Source organism: Plecotus auritus, assembly GCF_963455305.1.
Source record: "Plecotus auritus genome assembly, chromosome: 1".
Taxonomy (NCBI): Eukaryota; Metazoa; Chordata; class Mammalia; order Chiroptera; family Vespertilionidae; genus Plecotus; species Plecotus auritus.
In genome coordinates this window covers 85,684,891-85,704,852 of record NC_137770.1, presented here as the reverse complement: position 1 = coordinate 85,704,852, position 19,962 = coordinate 85,684,891, and the positions used below count along the sequence as shown (strand labels likewise).

The 19,962-nt window shown below is 39.8% G+C and overlaps 1 protein-coding gene across 2 annotated transcripts in view; it reads left to right on the top strand.

Annotated features, from left to right (window-relative positions):
- STXBP6 (syntaxin binding protein 6) overlaps nucleotides 1–19,962 on the top strand; it is a 273,100-nt gene that overhangs the window by 89,403 nt on the left and 163,735 nt on the right. The window lies entirely within an intron of this gene.

The window sequence follows — 19,962 nt, the reverse complement described above, 5'->3', positions numbered from 1 at the left end:
TGGCATTTCTACTTCTGAGGTTGCCTTATATGGGAAAGGTAATGAAGCTCAATATTCATGTATTTTCTGATTCATTCAGAGCTTCTGTAAAGGATTTGGGAGACACAGTTGCTTGTCCATACTTCCTTCACTAGGATATTGGCAGAATGTGGGCTAGCCTTTGGGATTTTTGTTTTAGAACAATTCCTGATATTTGGATAATTGTCCTTACTAGCAGCCTGAATTTCATTGAATTTCTTTTTCTTAACAGTTGCCAATAACCAGTAATAGTTTGGCTTAAGATAACTATCGGCACATTATGGAATGTGAGGAAGTAGTCTGAGTCATAGATCACTCTTTTGCCTGACAGCTGTTCCTTGTCAGAAAGGCATCTGTGTTTATTAAGCCTAGTATTTTGTTAGGTTATATTTTTTCCCCTTTCTTTTTGTGATTGTAGGAGATCTGTGGGATTTATAGAGGATTTATACCAAGTTTTTTTGAGCTAAAATTTGGATACATTTTCCATGGAGTTATGGGACATTTGTAATATTTCTGATATTTCTTGTAACTGGGCAATGGAAGAATTAAGCTTGCCTTAATTCATTTTTTAAAAATTTCTTTTAATTGTGGCTTGGGAATAAAACTTTTTTGGACTCATTTTTAGCTTTAAAAAATTAAGCCTGTGATTATTTAAGTTTATCACAATTTATTTCAGGGTAGAGAGAGCTTTTTTGCCAGAAAGAACATGTAAAGATAATAAGACTGTATCTTAGTATAAATTGAAATGAGAATAATCCTGGCCAATGTGACTCGGTTGGAGTGTCATCTCATGCACCAAAGAGTAGCGGGTTCTATTCCTGGTCAGGACATAGACCATCCATCTTTTCTTTGACTGCCGCCTTTAAAAAAATCTCAAGTTGCAGGTTTGGGGAATGTATGAGAAGCAATCAATCGGTGTTCTCTCTCTCTCTCTCTCTCTCTCTCTCTCTCTCTCTCTCTCTCTCTCTCTCTCTCTCTCCTCTTTCTCTCTCCCTTCCCTTCCTCTCTCTCTAAAAACAATATAAACATATCCTTGGGTGAGGATTAAAATAAATAATTAAATAAAAATAAATAAAATGAAATGAAATGAGAACATAGCCCCGTAGGTAAGAATGCCATCTCAATGGTTAAAAGAAAGCTTTTATTTAAATGAGTGTGAGAGAATTGACCTCACACTCATTTAAATATTGGTCTCTCTTTTTAATCCCAAATAAAGATTAGGTTAATAAAATCTGGTTACTGTTGGAGGACATTTGCATGCCTTTAGTGTGCTGCACAGTGCCTGGCATAAAATAGGGGCTCTATTCATAGCTAATGACTAAATGAAAGAAAGGTAGTCATTCCTAATACCTTCCTAGTGTTTTATTACTGAGACTCAGGTCTTAAAATTTTTTTCATATTCTTAAATTTAGGTTCTAGAGTTTTTGCTTGCACCAATTAAAAGAGAAATGTGTTATAATAAATTTTGTTTTGTGTTCAGGCTGAGCTGAACATGGACACATAGTGATTCTAATTTCATTTAGCAGTTTTGCTTGCATTTGAGGCACATGCTATTGTTGACATATTTCAGATCCTATAGTCTGCAAGAGTGATATGGGGATCTTAACTACCTCATCTCACGGAATAGCATAACCATTTCCCCTGCTGTAGGAGATGATGACTGGCTAACTGCATTTCCTTTACAAATTACCAAGAACTTCAGGTTTAAAGTCTGAAACTCTGCAAATTGCTCTTTCATTGTAATGGAGGAAAATCTTTTGTTCTGAAAGTCTTCATCCTTTTAATTTTGAATTTTGAGAGGACAGGTTGATAAAATAGATCTGACATTTAAGCAGATGAGTTTATGGAAACTGGGGCAGGAGAAGGCCAGGCAACTTTGACACCCAAACGTTTTTTGCAGTTTGGTTTTTCTTATAATTGAGACAGAAGCAGCTACCTTTATTTTCTTATGTGAAACTTAGAGGAAGATCATTCACATCTCTGATAAGGTAATGTTTTTATTAAGAAGTAATTCATTAGTTACTCAAATATTAAGTACTTTTTATGTGCTGACTACTCTAAGCGCTTAGGGGTTCAGATATGAGAAAAACTCATGAAGCTTACCTTGTTTCATGGGGAAGGAGCAATAAACATTAATAAGCTACTCATTAAAAATGTAATCATTAACCATAAAAAGGTTAACAAGGAAAAATATAATGAGATGAAGGCATGTGTAAGGAAATTTGGTCTGGTTGGGAGAACCCAGAGCTGCTTCACGGATTCTGAAAAGATAATGGTGTTGGTGCAGAGAGCATTCCAGGCAGAGGGAATGGCAGGGAGCCTCATTAAAAGGCTCAGCTGGATTTTGAGTTTCTCCTTTTCTCCCACTCATTTGAAAGATGACCTCTTTGTAGCTGAACTCACCTTAGGAGGCTATGAAGTGAAAGCAGAGTCCTTTAAGGACAGCTTCCTTCCTGCTATGAGTGAGCCACCTGGTGCTTTCTGGGGAAGCCAAGCCTTTCAACTCCTATGGTTTGGTTGATGAAAACCAGCTATCCATTTTGAACAGGCAAAATCTGTATAAATTAGGGCAATATCTGCAAATAATATTTAACCACTTTTAAAACAGTATAAATAGTTGTGTGTTCTTTTAAAGAGCAAGAATATCATAGTTTTAAATGCTTGCCAACATATGCATGTAAGACATTGATGTCCAATTTTTTTCCTAATGTTTCTTTGTGTGAATCCCTCCCTGCTTCCAGTGTCTGGCAGAATTTATAATCTGAGAGGAAGACATTATATAATCTGTGAACATAAGACATTATTTTCAGAGTGAGTTGTATATCCTCTGGAGTATAGGAAATAAGATTATCTTTCTTGAGTTATTTAGTTGTAATTGTGTAAGGAGAGAAAAAGAACCTCCAGTTCATTCATAGAATTTGAGTTTTTCTCATTGGACTTCCTGAATGACTTCTTGAATGGTGTAAAAAGCTTATGTACTGACATGATTCTGTTAATTAGCATTCTTAAAGCACTGATTTCTAATTTTTCTTCTTGGCAATGGCTAAAGTTTAAAAGACTGACAATACCAAGTGTTGACAAGCATGTGGAGCAATTTAAGCTCCCATACTTTCTTGGGCAGGGGGGATGTAAAAATGATGCAAGCACTTTGGTAAACAATCTGGCATTTTTAAATAAAGTCAAACGTCTACTTATGTGACACAGCAACTGCGTTCCTAGGCATTTACCCATAAGAAATAAAAGCATATGTTCACATAAAGTCATATATATATATATAAGTTTATAACAGTCTTATCTATACTAATAAAAGAGTAATATGCTAATTAGACAGGGAGACCTTCCAGACGTCCTTCTGGACAAAGCCGGGGGCTTAGCTGGCCTGCAAACCACCCCCAGGCCCTCGCCCAGGCTGCCCCACCCCCTGGCCACCCCACCCCCAGCAGGGACCCCCACCCTATCAGGGGGCTGGCTGGCCTGCAAACTGCCCAGGCCCCTTGCCCAGGCCCACTCCGTTCCCCAGCGGAGACCCCCACCCCAATGGGTATGTAGCTGGCCTGCAAATGACCTTCAGCCCCTCACCCAGGCTGGCCACACCCCCCAGCGGGGACCTGCACCCGATGGGGGCGTGGCCAGCCTGGAAACGGCCATCAGCCCCTCACACAGGCTGACCATGCCCCCCAGTGGGGACCCCTACCCAATGGGGGCGTGGCCAACTTGCAAACAGCCCTCAGCCCCTCCCTCAGGCCGGCCACTGGGGTGTGGCTGGCCTGCAAACTGCCCCAGGCCCCTTGCCCAGGCCTGCCCTGCCCCCCAAGGGGACCCCCACCCTAATCCAGACCCCCTTCAGGGCAGGCCAGCCAGCCCCCACCTATGCACCAGGCCTCTATCTTCTATACTAATAAAAGGGTAATATGCTAATTAGACTGGGAGACCTTCCAGGAGACCTTCCGGACATCCTTCTAGACAAAGCCATGGTGGCAGGGCTGAGGCAGAGGTGGTTAGGGTGATCAGGCTGGCGGGGGGGGGGCAGTTGGGGGCAAGCTGGCTGGCAGGGAGGCAGCTGGGGATGAACAGGCTGGCTAGGGGGGCAGTTGGGGCGAGCAGGCCGACAGGGGGGGCTGTTGGGGGTGAGCAGGCCAGCGGGGGGTGCAGTTGGGGGCGATCAGGCAGGCAGGCAGATGAGCAGTTAGGAGCTAGCAGTCCCGGATTGGGAGAGGGATCCCAGATTGGAGAGGGTGCAGGCTGGGCTGAGGGACACCCCCCCCCCCCCGTGCACAAAATTTTGTGCACTGGGCCCCTAGTTTATAATAATGAAAAATAAGAACTCAAATGTGAATGAATAAGTAAATTATATCTATGTAGTGCAAAACTAGCCTAAGAAATGATATACCAGTACATGCAGCAACATGGATGAATCTGAAAAGCTTTATGTTGGTGAAAAGAAAAAAAACAAACAGAAAAGAATACATGCCCTGTGATTCTATTTATATGAAATTCTAGAATGGACTTAAGCTATAGTGACAGAAAGCTCATTGGTGTTTGCCAGGGATTGGGTTGGAGATTGACTGCAAAGGGCCTGAAGGAATTTTTGCAATAATGTAAGTGTTCTATATGTTGATTGTGATGATGGTTACTTAGGTATAGCATGCATTTTTCACAACTCATGAAACTGCATACTTTAAATTGGTGCATTTTATTATATGTAAATATATCTCAGTAAACTGACTTTTTAAAAATATCTTATAGAGACACTAGTGAGTTCATCCTTTATAGGTATGAAAAGTTATCCTAGAAGGCCTTTTTGGACCCTCAGACAAAGCAATGTACATCATATAGACCTGTGCATGCATCCATATGATTTGTGTGCCAATGTGTTCTAAGTTCCTTGTAGCATTTGGCACATTGCCAACTATAGATACAACAGCTGCTTGTATGGAAGATGCTATTTAATTTAGGGCTTACCACATATCTAATTATGGCATAGACATTATTTGTAACAGAACTGTTAATTAATTCAAAGTGTAAAGTAAGCCCTGCTCACAACAATTTCTATAGTTAGTTGCCCCTTCCATGATATTTAGGTCTATAAAACTAAACTAGAAACATACTAAGAGGTTAAAATCAGTTTATTATTAAAGGCTAGTTACCTACTGAACATTTCTTACGTTCATGTTTAAAATATATTCCCCCATCCAGTTTTAATTCAGGATGTATAATGCTAGCCCTCATGTCCATAAATGGTTTAAAAAAGTCCTTGGCTGCTATGTACTGTTCCTATAGAGGGAACATGAAGAAACTTTATATTTGGGATTAATACATTCTTTCACATATTTTGTTGAAACAGAAAAATCTTAATCTTTTCAAAATGATTTTGGATTTGTAGAGAACAAAGTTGTTGTTTTTTTAAATTTAAAATAAAGTTGTGAATGTTCTTTGATGAAATAATTTATGCAAATTGACCCCCCTGGAAAATAATGATGTGGGTTAGGAGCTTAGAACCTGTCTCAGTGGTTGCCAATCCTGGGTGTTCCTTAGAATAACTTCTAGAAATTTTCAAAATGCTGATGGACTTGATTCCAGCAATGGGTAATGGGGAAAGTTATCTCTATTTTGAAAGTGTTATGCTGAAGCTAAGGTTGAGAAGTTTCATTGTCTTGGGAGTTATACTCTGGGTTGTCTTATGGTACAGTTGACATAACAACATATCTTCGGCACTCAGTTCTATAAAAAATAATACTTCCTAATCTCATTCTTATTGACTAACATGGTCAAGCCTCTGAATTTTTCTGGGCTTCAATTTATTCATTTGACAAGTTCAGTGTTCCTTTGGACACTGTGTTTCTAGGATTCTCAACCCTCTTGGAAGTTTTATACCAAGGTTCATTCTTATTCCACACATGTCATATAGGGAGAAATTCGGTTATTAATAATCCAAATGGATGCTTAAAACATTTATGAGTGTTTGAGAACATTCCTTATAGATTGTTATTGGAATTAGGGTAACCAAAGTTAATTGTCAGCTGTCTGGCATAAGGAAGAAATTCTTTTTATCCACTTTCTAATTCAGACTAGATCTCATCTCAAGGTCTATAAATATTAAAAGATAGAGATGTGAAGAATACAAGACAAATGAAATTTGACCTTGGTAGAAATGGTTTATTCAGGATGACGAGCTGACTTTCCAAGAGTTTTTATCCAAGAAAAATGAATAAATCCATTGAACTAAGATATATATATATACAAGTATTAGCAGTAAAGGAGTTCTAAGTTCTAAATATAAAACAACTACAACAATGATACATAGTTACTATTTTTATTATAGAAGTAGTAAATATTGCTGAAAATATGAGTCTTTTGGAAAATTATGTAGAAGAAAATAAAAATTATTCATCCTATGGGTATTATATTATTTGTTTTAGTTCCAGTAATCCTCACAAGGTTAGGTGGCATGTTCTTCTTTTCATGATGAAGGGGCCCGTGTTCACCAGAGAGGTCTTGACATCCCAGAGTCACCACTTTGGAAGTGACAGACTTGGAAATCCGCCCAGTCCTCGGGACCACGGTGGCCACACTCATGCTGCCATCTGACTTAAGTCAGGAAGGTGGTATGCTGTAGAGAGTGCCTTGTTTTAAGGAGCCTATTTTTTCCTAACTTTTAAAAATTAATGAAGACATTGAACAGTTTTGACCTACACTGTGTCTTCCTATCTCATTGATGAAGTTATTGATTGATAGACTGCATTTGGAATACAATGTAAGTCAGGATAAGCCTTTTGTCTCTTAATATGGAGATTTGATATATAAATCCAGCCATAAAACTTTAAGTAGCACTAGAAGACAATGCAATAAAAAGCATATTTTCAGTGCCTTGATGATATGATCCTTTCTACATTCTTTTTTATTTTATAAAAATGCAATATTCTCTATTCTACTCTATTTTGAGAATTTGGCGCTTTCGTGATATGTGTATAGACACATTTGATTAAAACTTTTTTAACAACAATAATGTTTGGTTACAGGAAGGTAAAGGAGAGAGAGGGTTTTCTTCTGAGATGTTTCCTGGCTCAGTCGATTTTGCCACCAGGTGTCATTTATAAATGACCTGTGGAGTAGCACTGCCATGCACCCATCACATGCTTCAGTGATCAATATGGTTAGGGAGGTACCAACCCACCGTGGAATCAGTAACAATAGTGGTAGTAGTAATGTTATTTATTGAGTTTCTGTGTTGGGCATGGTTTTATGCCCTTTACATATTTAACTCAATTTTTACAACAATGTTATGAGGTAGATAACAGTACTGTCCTCATTTTGTAGGTGGGGAGACTGAGCATACAAAAGTAAATTAGCCGGTTTGGCTCAATTGATAGAACATCCACAGACTGAAGGGTCCCAGATTTGATTCAGGTCAAGGGCACACATATCTCTGTTGCAGGCTCCATCCCTAGCCCTGGTGTGGGGCGCTTGCAGGAGGCAACCAATCGGTGTGTCTTTCTCACATCGATGTTTCTTTCTCTCTGTCTCTCCCCATCCCTTCTACTCTCTAAAAATCAATGGAAACATATATCCTGGAAAGAGGATTAACAACAACAACAACAAAAGATGAAGAAGGAAGAAGGAAGGAGGAAGGAGGAAGGAGGAAGGAGGAGGAGGAGGAGGAAGAAGGAAGAAGGAAGGAGGAAGAAGGAAGGAGGAAGGAGGAAGAAGGAAGAAGGAAGAGGAAGGAAGGAGGAAGAAGGAAGAAGGAAGAAGGAAGAAGAAGAAGAAGAAGAAGAAGAAGAAGAAGAAGAAGAAGAAGAAGAAGAAGAAAATTAGCTTGCCCAAGATCATCAACTAGTCTGTTACCCAACAGCGATTTGAACCCAGGTAGTTTGATTCTAGGCTTGTTCCCTTAGCCTCTGTGCCTGACTCTCTCCCTCCCTCTCTCTCTCTCTCTTCCTCTTTCTCTCTCTTCCCCTCCTTCTCCCTCTCTTCCCTCACCTCTTCTGTTTATGTGAGAGAGGACTTTCTAAACCAAATATTTTTTCTTGCCTCCCCTCACAACTTTAGTGATACTTGTCTCAGTATTAATCTGTTTTCCAACCTCTTTAGGCCTTGATTGATTTTGGCTGGGTGGTGACAGTCTTCTACACCAATAACTGGCTGTTAAGAAAGCCACATATTAGAATGATAGTGTCAGCGATGTACTTGAGTCTTAGAGAAAATTCATTCCTCAGGGAAATTCTGAGAGACTCCGGACAGGGACACTGCCATGTGTGAACTTATTTTGTTCAGGTGTGTAACAGAAAAAAAGTAGATGCCTTACATTTTTTTAAAAAATTTCCTTGGTGGTTCTAGATCTCTTCCTGTTAAAATTGGTAGTAATATTTGTCCTTTCTAAAGCCGTGTGAATAGGAGAGGCCAAAAATGGATAACTAAGTACTAACAGGTATGATCTCATTTCATCCTCACAGCAGCCTTATGATGTGGCTGTGTTATTTCTATTTTACAAGTGAAATTGCCAAGGTTTAATGTGGGTAAGTACACTGCCCAGGGTCAGGTGACTGGATGGAGACAGAGCTATGTCTCCCATCTGGGTTCATCTCACACCCAAGTCTGCACACTTTTTAAATTTTTTCCAGGACAGGGCGAGGTCCCAGAAACCGAACTCTCCCTTCCTTAACAACAACAACAACAGCATTCCTTGGGCAAAGCATTTTAATCTCTGAGGATTTAGAAGATGTGCTATGGACCGCTTCAGCTTTTCTAGTGGTTTAGCACGCCAACAGAGTTTTCTTTTTCCATTCTTTCATGTATGCGTTCCAATACTAAAGCCAGATGGAAGCCCTGGAAAACTCTTAACAGAGGCTGCTGCCAAACATTTCATTTAAAAAGGAAACTCCATCTGTGTGCTCTCCCACCACACAGCCCACTGTGAAGAACAGGAATTTCACAGCTGACTCACTTATGTTCGTTTTGATTAGTTTTGACTGATTGCAAAGGTAGAGCAAGTGGTGGTTAGGGAGATTGCAAACGAAAGCAGCTCTCCTTCTGGACATGGCTGGCGAGGCACTGTGGACCTGGCAGACATCCTCTATAGCAGCCAACCAAGAAGCCAAGGGTTTTTGTCTTCTCTCTCTCTCTCTCTCTCTCTCTCTCTCTCTCTCTCTCTTTCTCTCTCTCTCTCCCCCCCCCCCTCTCTCTCTCTCGCTCTCTTTCTCTTTCTCCTCACCTAAGGATATGCTTTTATTGATTTTAGAGAGCAAGGGAGAGAGAGAAAAACATCAATGTAAGAAACATCAATTGGCTGCCCTCCTGTAAGCGCCCCGACTGATGATCAAACCCGCAACCTTTTGGCTCCAACCGAATCACTCAGCCATGGCAAGAAGGCAGGGTTTTAATCCATGCAGATGCATTCTTTGTTGGCGGTGATTTTCTGAGTTGCCACTTGTAGAAGTTAGTGCTCTTTGCTGTTGTATTGCGAGCTGAACATCATCAGTGTTTCATCTGTCAGTGTGTTGTAGTCAGAGGCACTGAGGACACCACGAATCTATGTGTGTGTGTGTGTGTGTGTGTGTGTGTGTAAGGCCTGATACATAGAAGGTCCTCAGATTTTTGAGCAATGTTATCTTGTCATTAAATGGGAACATTTACTGGTTCTTGTCATACAAAGGTATTTCATTTGCAATAAAAAAAAACCCGTATTCATGTATGTCTATGATGGGATTTGTCTTGGGAGTTTCCTGCTACTCCTTTCATGCTTTTGTCAATTTCCCTCTCAACTTTGCTTTCCCCTCCCCTTTTGTCCTCACCCCTGCCAGGGAACTCAAGATCATTCTGACTCCCAATTTCTAAATCAACCTGCTCTTAATTCTCTATGTTCCAAAATTATCCCCCACTCTCCCAAACTAGAATACTAGGAGACATCACACTGCTGTTCTGTTTCTGAGAGTTTGAAGACTTCCATTCTGGTCTAATGAGTATTCATGGATTGCTGGGTATACTGGATGCTGACATCCTTGTGTTCCAGCCTCTTTACCCAACTTTGTGGGGAGTTAGAACTGGCTTAGTCGAGTTCCTGCCCCTGAAATGGGAGATGTTGTTTTCCTACACCTATCTTCACGGGATCAAAAGAAAAATTGAAACAAAATAAAACAAAACATTCTCTGGGGTCAATCAAGTGCACTGTTAAGCAAATAGCAGAAGTGGGAGAGGCTAGTCCAAACGCCCGTGAACCCAGCGTTTCAGCCCAGATCAGGTTCCTGTTTGCCCATCTCTTTCCTGTTACCCTTCCTTTAGAGAGAACGAATGACTGAGGTGGCTATTCCCATGCCAATTACAGTCATGCTAAACCATATGGAGAATTTTCCAGAAGAAACTATTAATAGCCACAAGGTCAGTGAGGTTGCCGGGTTGTCCAGTTAGTTACTGTGCCCTGAACCTGATCACATTTCTCCTCTGGCCTTCCCTGTCATCTGCTGGCACTTAGCTTTGCCTGGTTATCTTTGTCTTTTTGCCTTCTGTTTACCCCCTAGACCAGTGGTGGGCAAACTCATTAGTCAACAGAGGCAAATATCAACAGTACAATGATTGAAATTTCTTTTGAGAGCCAAATTTTTTAAACTTAAACTATATAGGTAGGTACATTGTTATTAACTTAATTAGGGTACTCCTAAGCTGGCCTTTGCTAAAAACGTCCTCAATGAGGTCGACCCCTTTCAACTCTCCCATCCACACTCGTCTTGTATACTTGTTTCGTCTATCTCCTTTCGTTCATCCTCTCTATATTTCCAAACCATCTCAACATACCTTTCTCAGTCCTTGACACTACATCTTCTTTCACTCCACAACGTTCCCTAAAATTAACTTAATAAACTTTACTTAAAGTTTTAAGTCTTAGTTAAACTATAGGTACGTTGAATAAAACTTGATATCATACTTAATAATGATATTATTTATTGATAAAATTAAATTCCTTACAATTTACTTTACAATATCCATAAAATTAAATCATGACAGTGACTGACAAACATTAATGTGAACAATGGCCTTGCATCTCCTTGGAAAGTTTGGGTAAGTTAGGTTTGTATGTTGTTGTTTTTAATTTTAGGCACTATTCCAGGTTCTGATCAACAAGACGACTTCTCAGTTTACTCTTGATAAGGTTCATGCTTGAAAATGATTGTTCGCATAAATATGTAGACCCGAATAAGGAAAGAACAGCAAACGCTAGTTTTTTCAGTTGATTATATGAGTCAGGAATACTATTCCAGGTGTTAAAAATCAACATATCTTCCTTCTCCAGGTCTTTCAAAGCAGACCACTTGTGCTGTGAACTAAGTTCACATTTGTTTTTCTCCCATATTTCTATATCAGCACAAAGACGTTCAAATTTCGAGCTCCACAATTCTTTGTTTTTTTTTAAATCCATCAATTGCATTTTAAAGTTGCCAATGTCAATATTAAAGGGAGAAAAATTTAATTCTGTTACAGTAGCATTAAGAGGGTTTTTAACAAAGGCTTACGTCACTTTGCTGTTTCTGAATTCCTGAAACCTGTTGAGAAAAGCTTCCCTCATATTTAAAAGTGTTGTTTTGAAATAGCAAATGTCAATATCAGAATTATTTTCTTGGCGATGTTTCAACAGGCTTGGAAAGTGAATCAAAGTTTCTCTTTCAAAATCTTGAGCAAAAAGAGATAATTTGTTTTCGAATGAAATAACTTCTTCTAACATCGAAAAAATTGTGTTTCCTTTCCCCTGTAGTTTACGATTAAGCTGATTTAGATGAGACGTAACATCTACCATGAAATAAAATTTTTGGATCCACTGATCGTTCATTAGTTCTCAATAATGAACACCCTTCTCAAGGAGAAATGCTTTAATTTCTGTTAATAAGGAAGCGAACGTTTCAAAACGTTTCCTCTTGATAACCAACGTACCTTGTTATGCAGCAGCAGATCTGCGTACTCACTCTCCATTTCAACTAAAAATTCTTTAAATTGGCAATGATTAAGAGCTTTAGCTATAATGGAGTTGATAATGTTAATCATCAATTCCATAACTTTGCAAATTTCTTCTGGAAATGTCTGCGCACAAAGCGCTTCTTGATGAATGATGCAATGGTAACTAGGTATCTCGTGATTAATTTTTTCTTTCAAAATAGCAACAAACCCGTTTCTTACACTGGTCATACTTTTCGCCCCGTCTGTTGAAATTGAGACAATTTTATTGAGTGGAATATGATGTTTTTCAATGCACTCAATTATAGCATTTGCTATATCCTCTCCACGTGTTTGACCTTTGAGTGGCAATAATCCTAAAAGTTCTTCTTTAGGATCTTTAGATGAAATAAATCGTACAAAAAGTGAAACTTGCGCTGTATCATTTATGTCACAAGACTCGTCAACTGCTATTGATAAAGCTGAAACCAATTTAAGATCTTCGACTTGCTGGTCAGTTATATTCGAAGACATTTTGACTGTTCTGTCTTTCACTGTTTTAGCAGACAATGGTAACTCTTTAATTTTTTTTAGAATATCTGCTTTGTTCTTAAAATCCCGAAATAGCTCTTCAGATGCATTTATAAAACAACTTTTTATGTATTCACCATCTGTATATGGTTTTCCTTTCTTAGCAATCTCTTGACTAACCACAAAACTTGCAATATTAACATTGTTGGAAGATTGCATCCAGTAATTAAATACAGAACTTGATTTTTCTTGACTCTTCTGAAGTTCCTCAACTGCTTTCTTCCTTGCATCACCGACAGGATATTTAGTACTAAATGACACGTGTTTAGTTGTAAAGTGTCTCTCCAAATTTGATTTCTTGTTATTCGCCAATTTTTTCCTGACAAATAAGGTCGGAAGGCCATTTAAGTTTTGAATAAAGGCGAAAGTCTCGGTCCATTCAACTTTAAATTCACGGTTTTCGTCTTCCATTTTTCTTTGCTTCTTCTTTGTAGCCATGTCAAACAGGGCACCTAAAAAAAAGTTTCATTTTATAATAATAAAGCCACCAACACAAAATAATTACAATTCTTAAATTGATAAAAAAAAAAAAAAATACCCGTAGGATTTGCAGCTGGTTGGAAAAATACAGGTAACTTTATGTGTCGAGTAGGTACTTTTGTCACCCGCGCGCGATTTGCGGACGCGACTAGCACTAACCACTGCACAATGAGATGCTGACTGACTGGCTCACTCAACTCTTGCATGAATCGCACGCGCCTCCCCCGCGCTGTGTATCCTGTGGCCCGCCTGTGCTGTGTCTCCCGTCGCCTGACCGACCAACACCCCCACCTCTTCTAATGCCACTTCTTCAAAATAGACTCGCCCAGGCTGAAAACCAACTTCTGCACATGGGCCATGAAGTTTCAATCGCACTGTACGTGCGCGCCCACACGTGGTATTTTGTGGAAGAGCCACACTCAAGGGGCCAAAGAGCCGCATGTGGCTCACGAGCCACAGTTTGCCAACCACTGCCCTAGACTGCCTGTCCCTAGAGGGCAGGGACCTGTGGTAGGCAGCTCTCTATTCCCATGTGGCACAGGTGAAGTCCTGGGGAACTCGGGCAAATCCTACTTTTGCTCCCACAAGCTTGGACTCACTTTCTGGGTTGGAACTCTGGGCTGCAAGCTTCACTCTGGGTTATACCAGCTGGAGCCTGGTTTGGTGCTTTTTTTTTTTTTTCCCACTTGCTATTATTCACACTAAATTGCTACTGGGTGGTCTTTCAGTTCCTTTGGAATTCATCTGGTGATGAGCAGAGTCTTTTCTTTTACCTAACAGCTCAGTTACCAAAAGAAAATGCAGATTTCTCTGATTTAGTCATACTTTTAGAATCATCCAAAATGAGCCATTTATAAATGCTTTGCTTGTAACCTACAGTGGGAAGCAGTTATCTCAAATTTTTGGAGTACCTGAGTGTTTCTCCTGAAGAAAGAGTTCACATTATGGAGGAATAAATAATCATTTAAAATATCAAAACTTCCCTGAATGTTCTTTTCTCACAGTAATCGTTAGTCAGTTCTACATTTCCTTAAAGAAACTCTCAAGGGAAAAATAGAGACACCATTTTTATGAAAAATCTCTCTGAGGATATTCAGTGTTCTCCCTTCCGACACACACACATACCCTTTTAACACAAATTATTTTTTACCCACCACTCCTGGGTCTCATGTGGATTAGGTTGTAGACCTCATGCCCAAGTGCATTTTGATGTTTGTTATCAGTTTAACAAATTATGCTCCTCTGAGAAGCCTGCAGGGACTTGGCAAGTGGATAGGAGGTGGCAAGAATAGACCTGGCCTTGATTCCTTGAGATCTACGTTTCCATTTTCATAAAAGGAAGCAGTGGACTTCAGAGCTGCCCTCTGTGGTTTTTCAGCTAATATGAATAAGCAGTAGTTATATAAGTTATTTTCTCTGATGAGAATCTGTTGTCTCGTGGACAGGTAAGAGTCAGCTGTGCTTTTGGATCCACAAATTTTCAACTATTTTTCTCCCTATAAATACACGTGTTCTTTATCAAAAACGTAGAAAGCACTGCAAATAAAGAAAAAAAAATGGGAAAATTCGTGTAAAAATTGTGCTTTTAGCCTTCTAAGTTTTATGTTTTTTAATTTTTTAATCCTCAACTGAGGATATTCTTTCTATTAATTTTTTTAGAGAGAGTGGAAGAGAAGGAAGGAGGAGAGAGAGAGAGAGAGAGAGAAACATCGATGCAAGAGGGACACATCAATTTGCAGCCCCCTGCACACGCCCCACGAGGGCCAGGGATCAAACCTGCAACCTTTGACCTAGAATCGAATCCAAGACCCTTTGGTGCGTGGTTGACTAACCACTGAACAACACCAGCCAAGCTAGGTTTTATTTTTTAAATATGTTTTTATTGATTTTAGAGAGAGGAAGGGAGAGGGGGAGAGATATAGAAACATCAGTGATGAGAGAGAATCATCGATCAGCTACCTCCTTCACTCCCCCTATTGTGGATCAAGCCTGCAACCCCAGGCATGTGCCCTGACTGGGAAATGAACCATGACCTCTTGGTTCACAGGTCAATGCTCAACCACTGAGCCACCCAGCCAGGCTTATATATTTTTAATATTCCTCCCTATTTATGATATTCTATGTATAGTTTTGTTCCCTTTTTTATTTTTCATGTTAACAAAATTTTATTTTTATACACTCTTTATAAAGATAATTTTAATGGCTTTTTTTAGTACCATAGAGCATTTAACCATCTATTATTGGCTATTTTGTTTTTTTTTTAATTTTCACATGAGACATAAGGAACTTGGTCTTATCTATAATAATAAAAGGGTAATATGCTAATTAGACCAGACGTCCTTCCAGATGAAGCCAGGTCCTGAGGGAAGCCCGGGTCCTGGGTGCCTGCCAGTGGCCTGAGGGAAACTGGGTCCCGGGTGCCAGAGGGAAGCCGGTGCCAGCAGCTGGGGGAAGGAAGGCCTACTCTTGCACGAATTTCATGCTTCAGGCCTCTAGCATATATATGACCATCTTACAGATGAGGGAATTGAAGAACATGCAGAGAGTCTGTTAGTGGAGACGTCCACACTGTGCTGGTGAGCAGTAGAGTGAGACAGGCTGGCGCCTCAGTGTTCCGTATTCTGCCAAGTGCTCTTCCATTAACCAAAATGAGCTTATTTGAAAATACACATCTACCAAAACTTCTTAAAAGTAAAATATTCTCTTGCACTCCATGTGCTTAACACCTGGTTAACCATCCCCAAGATATTTAACATTGTTCTAGATCAAGTTCTCTTTGAGATACAAATGATGCCTACTCCCTTTAGGGTTAGGGCATTATTTGATTTCCATATGCATTTGCAATTGTACATAAGTGTGGTAGTGTGGTATGTGTGTGTGCGTGTGTGTGTGTGTGTGTGTGTTTGCAGAGAAAGAGAGGAAGAAGGTGTGCCATACCTAGAGTCAGCCTTAATACTACTTAAAAGAGGCATATGTTACTTCATGTTTTTGGTCTGGTTCACTTATATATTCATTAGACATCTTCCATTGTATTGTTGTTGGATGTAGGATGGGGGAAGTGGTAAATGTCAAGCAAACATATGTATGCTTTTTCTTCCTTAGGCCGTGCATTTAATTAATGATTCACATCTGATATTATATCAGATTCAACATTGGACCCATGGAGGAAATAGGGTGAGGAAAATTAATTTCTTAGGAATTTTCCTTTGGATCTCTACATTTTTATATCTAAAAGAATCCTTCTCAAATCAAAGACTAGGGTTTACATGAGTAAACAGAGAGGTTGGAGGGCTTGCCTTACATCACAGAACCACGACAGAAAGGGGTAAAATCACGCTCGTCTCTTCTTACCAGTTTCCTTTTTGACCTTGGGAGAAACTCTGGTTGAAGGGTTAGGTGAGAAAGAGCTGGGATCAGTAGCTAACCTGAATTTGAAGATACGTCTCTGCCACTCCTGTTCACATCAGTGTACAGGAACAATGTATACCACTCACTCTTGGAAAGAGCCTGTCAAGAGCCTGTCAACTGCCAACCATGGGAGTGGCTATGTCTTCTCCAGGGCTTGCATATTGTAAGAAACTGGGCATGGGTTCAGCTGTAAAGGTCAAGTGTGCAGGTTTATCCCACTTCTCTGTTCACTTCCTCCTGGGCGTGGGACCCTGAAATGGAGAGAGCCCAGTGGGAATGTTTTGGAGGGGAAAGGCCAAAATGCTTTTGTCTTTAAAGGTGGTATACCGCCTAATGCATTGGGTTAAAAGAAAACATTAGACTTTCTATCTATATATATATAAAAGCCAAGCAACTGGGACGACTGGAGCGACCGGAATGACCAGTCACTATGACTGCACTGTGGCTGGCCAACTGGCCGATGGGGGCGTGGGCTGGCCAGCAAACCTCCTGCATCCCCTCCCCCTGGCCAGCCAGACCCCACCCATGCCTGAATTCGTGCACCAGGCCTCTAGTTTAAAATATAATTGCTTTCTAACATATACACTGAGTGGCCAGATTATTATGATCTCTGAATGCATAATAATCTGGGTGGAGTCCAGCCAGCCTGGCCAGCGGGAGGAGACATGGGCAGTTGGCCAGCCTGCCTGCTGGTTGAACTCCTGGTCAAGGGGACAATTTGCATATTAGCCTTTTATTATATAGGATATACACTGAGTGGCCAGATTATTATGCATTCAGAGATCATAATAATCTATCCACTCAATGTATTTTATGTATGCTTTATAACTGGTATTCTAGAACAGTAGTTTATATAATTTATAAAAATGCATATATTGGCAGTAAATACTCAAACTTTTTATTGAAGTGATGCACTGTCAAAAATGGTTGAAGAGCCCCAGGTAGAGTCCTGGGGGATAGAAGCCTTTGCTACACTAATAATAGCTTCTGGCCAGGGGACTGTAATCTATTGTAAAATCTCTGGCTTTTAGAGGTAGTTGCCCAAAGTAGTGAGCATATAGCTGCCATTTGGAACCAGCCTTGGCCCTCCCTCCCCACCCCGAATTGGCCCCCAGTGATTCCATGGCTTTCTAGAAGGTAGAGAGCTAGCTGCAGTGTGAACTAAGTGTCCTTATACAGGCAAGGGGCCTGTCACAGTGCTTGGCACTCAGCAACGGGAAATGATTGCTCTCTTTTTTAGAACCTGAAATCTGGCTAAGACAGTTATTTGTTTCAGTTCTAATATAAGGTTTGATTTGGACGAGATGTAAATATCTGTGACTTTGCTTTTAGTACACTATCATCAGGTCGGGCCTGGTTAATGTAGTTCTGAAGCCTCTTGTCCTTTTGTACTGTTTAAAAAGGAGAGACCTACATTTCCTTTTTGGACCTGACATTTATTGATTCATGGCAGGGAGCCTCATTCTTTGCTGATATAGAAAAGTCCTTGGTTCCCATATAAGCAGTTCTCTTTGAGCTAGTGCATATCCTTCTTTTGTACGTAATTATTTTTCTTATTTGGCAGTTGTTATACTTCATATGTAAGAGTTGTATGGAAGACCAGATAGCATGGCTATGCCAACCTTCTTTGGGAAAGAAATATTTCAAATTTGAGTTCAAATACTGGGTCCCAAAGAACATTCAAATGTGCCACATCTTACATAATGATAAGTGCAAGTCACAATACTCCCATTCCCCTGGAATTTGGAACTATTAAACATGTTGCTTTTGTTTTCAGAAATAACATAGTTCTGAGATTTTCTTGAGTATGTATTGCAGAGATTATCTTTACTCTCCGACTCCCTTTCGTTACTACTCCTCACTTCAGGTGTCCTGTTCAACTGCCATTAGATGCCTCCCAAAGCCAGTTCTTGCAGCCTATCATGGTGGGGACTGTTCCCTCACTCTGAAATCACTGTCTTCCCTCACTAATACTATTAAAATTCCCTCCAGAGTGACTAATCTGAGATGTTAGATAAAACTAATATAGTTTGCAAAAACCTTTCAAGACCAGTATGTAATTTAAATACCTTTCCCTGTAGACAATTGCATTGGTAAAAAGTGGCAACCCCTCTAAAGCTACTGGTGATGGTGGTAGTAGTAACACTGAGAGCATTTACTGAGCAACTATTATCACCCATTTTATTCCTTCTCAGATGATTTTAACTGGGGTTGAAAGACACACTGTAATAAACATCTGCGTGTCCTGTTTTGATCACTATTATAGTCCATAGGGCTTATTGCCTTATGTGTCTGTTGAAAGCATTCATCTGTTTCATGTTGATACTTAAAGACTTTTGCTTTATATGGGGATGGCTTTTACCTAGAATTTTAGAGGATTTAAATTTAAAATTAAATGGACTTTGGTTTCATTTAATTTGGCTGCTGTTGGTTTTTGCATTTTAACAAAGTATTACAGAAAAAATTGCAACTTGATACTAAGGAGCCTTACATCACTCATTTTCATAAATAGACTTACTAACCAAGTGCACTTAGGATTATAAATGCCTCCTTCAATTTCAAAAAGTGTGTTTGTGGTGTTTTTTAAAAAATCACTCTCAGCCAGCCTTCCACATAAAACTCCCTGGCTTTACGACTGTGATTTGATAGGGATCTTGTTGCCAAGATTTTTCTACATAACATCTCAAACTTGCTTCCTTCCAAAATCTAATTTTATTTTGAGCTACAGTACAGGTCTGTGAATGTGGAGGTCAGAGGAAGAAGAGAATCTTCTTTTCCATAAAATGAGCTCTTTCAGTCTGCCCTGGAAACACCTTGCAGGCCACAAGCAAGGGGAGAGTTTTGCAGAAACCAGTGTAAATTTCTGTGTGACCAGTTTAATTTTTGCTAGAGGTAAGAATAGGATGGTGGTATGAAAAGACTTCTGAGGATACAGCATTTGGCATTATGCAGTGTAGTTAGTATCCTAAATACTTTGGTTTGTGTGATATTAAAAATGATTTTGGATGGGAATGGTTTACTTAGATTTATGGGTTGGATTACTCTAATTTTAGCCTAACCACATAGAGTCCAATTAGAACTCTCAAGTTTTGCTTTTATAAGAGATGCTCTGTAGAGCATCATTTTCCTAAGTTTCTAATGGGTCTTGAAAAGGTAAGAGTTGTCTGTGTACACTGCCAGGTATACCGTAGTGGTGAGAAGTTGCAGAATTCCTTCGGATATGAGGCTTCCTTCTGTCATACAGAGAGTAACAAGAGAGCAGGGGGAAACCTATCGCCCAGAAACATCTTACTGAGTGATAGTTCTGTGTGCGTAGTGTTTCTTCCATGTCCAGGATCAAAGTGATCAGAAGTAACTGATCACTACAGGCAAAGGCTTTGGAGACTGAAAAAGTGTGAATGCGAATCTTGGTTCTTCTACTGACTAGTTGTGTAACCTAGAGAAAATCACTTGGCCTCTCTAAGCTCCAGTTTCCTCTTATGTAAAAGGGTGATTAAAAATATCTATCTTGGAGGACTATTGTGAGGACTTAAAAATGGTATGAGA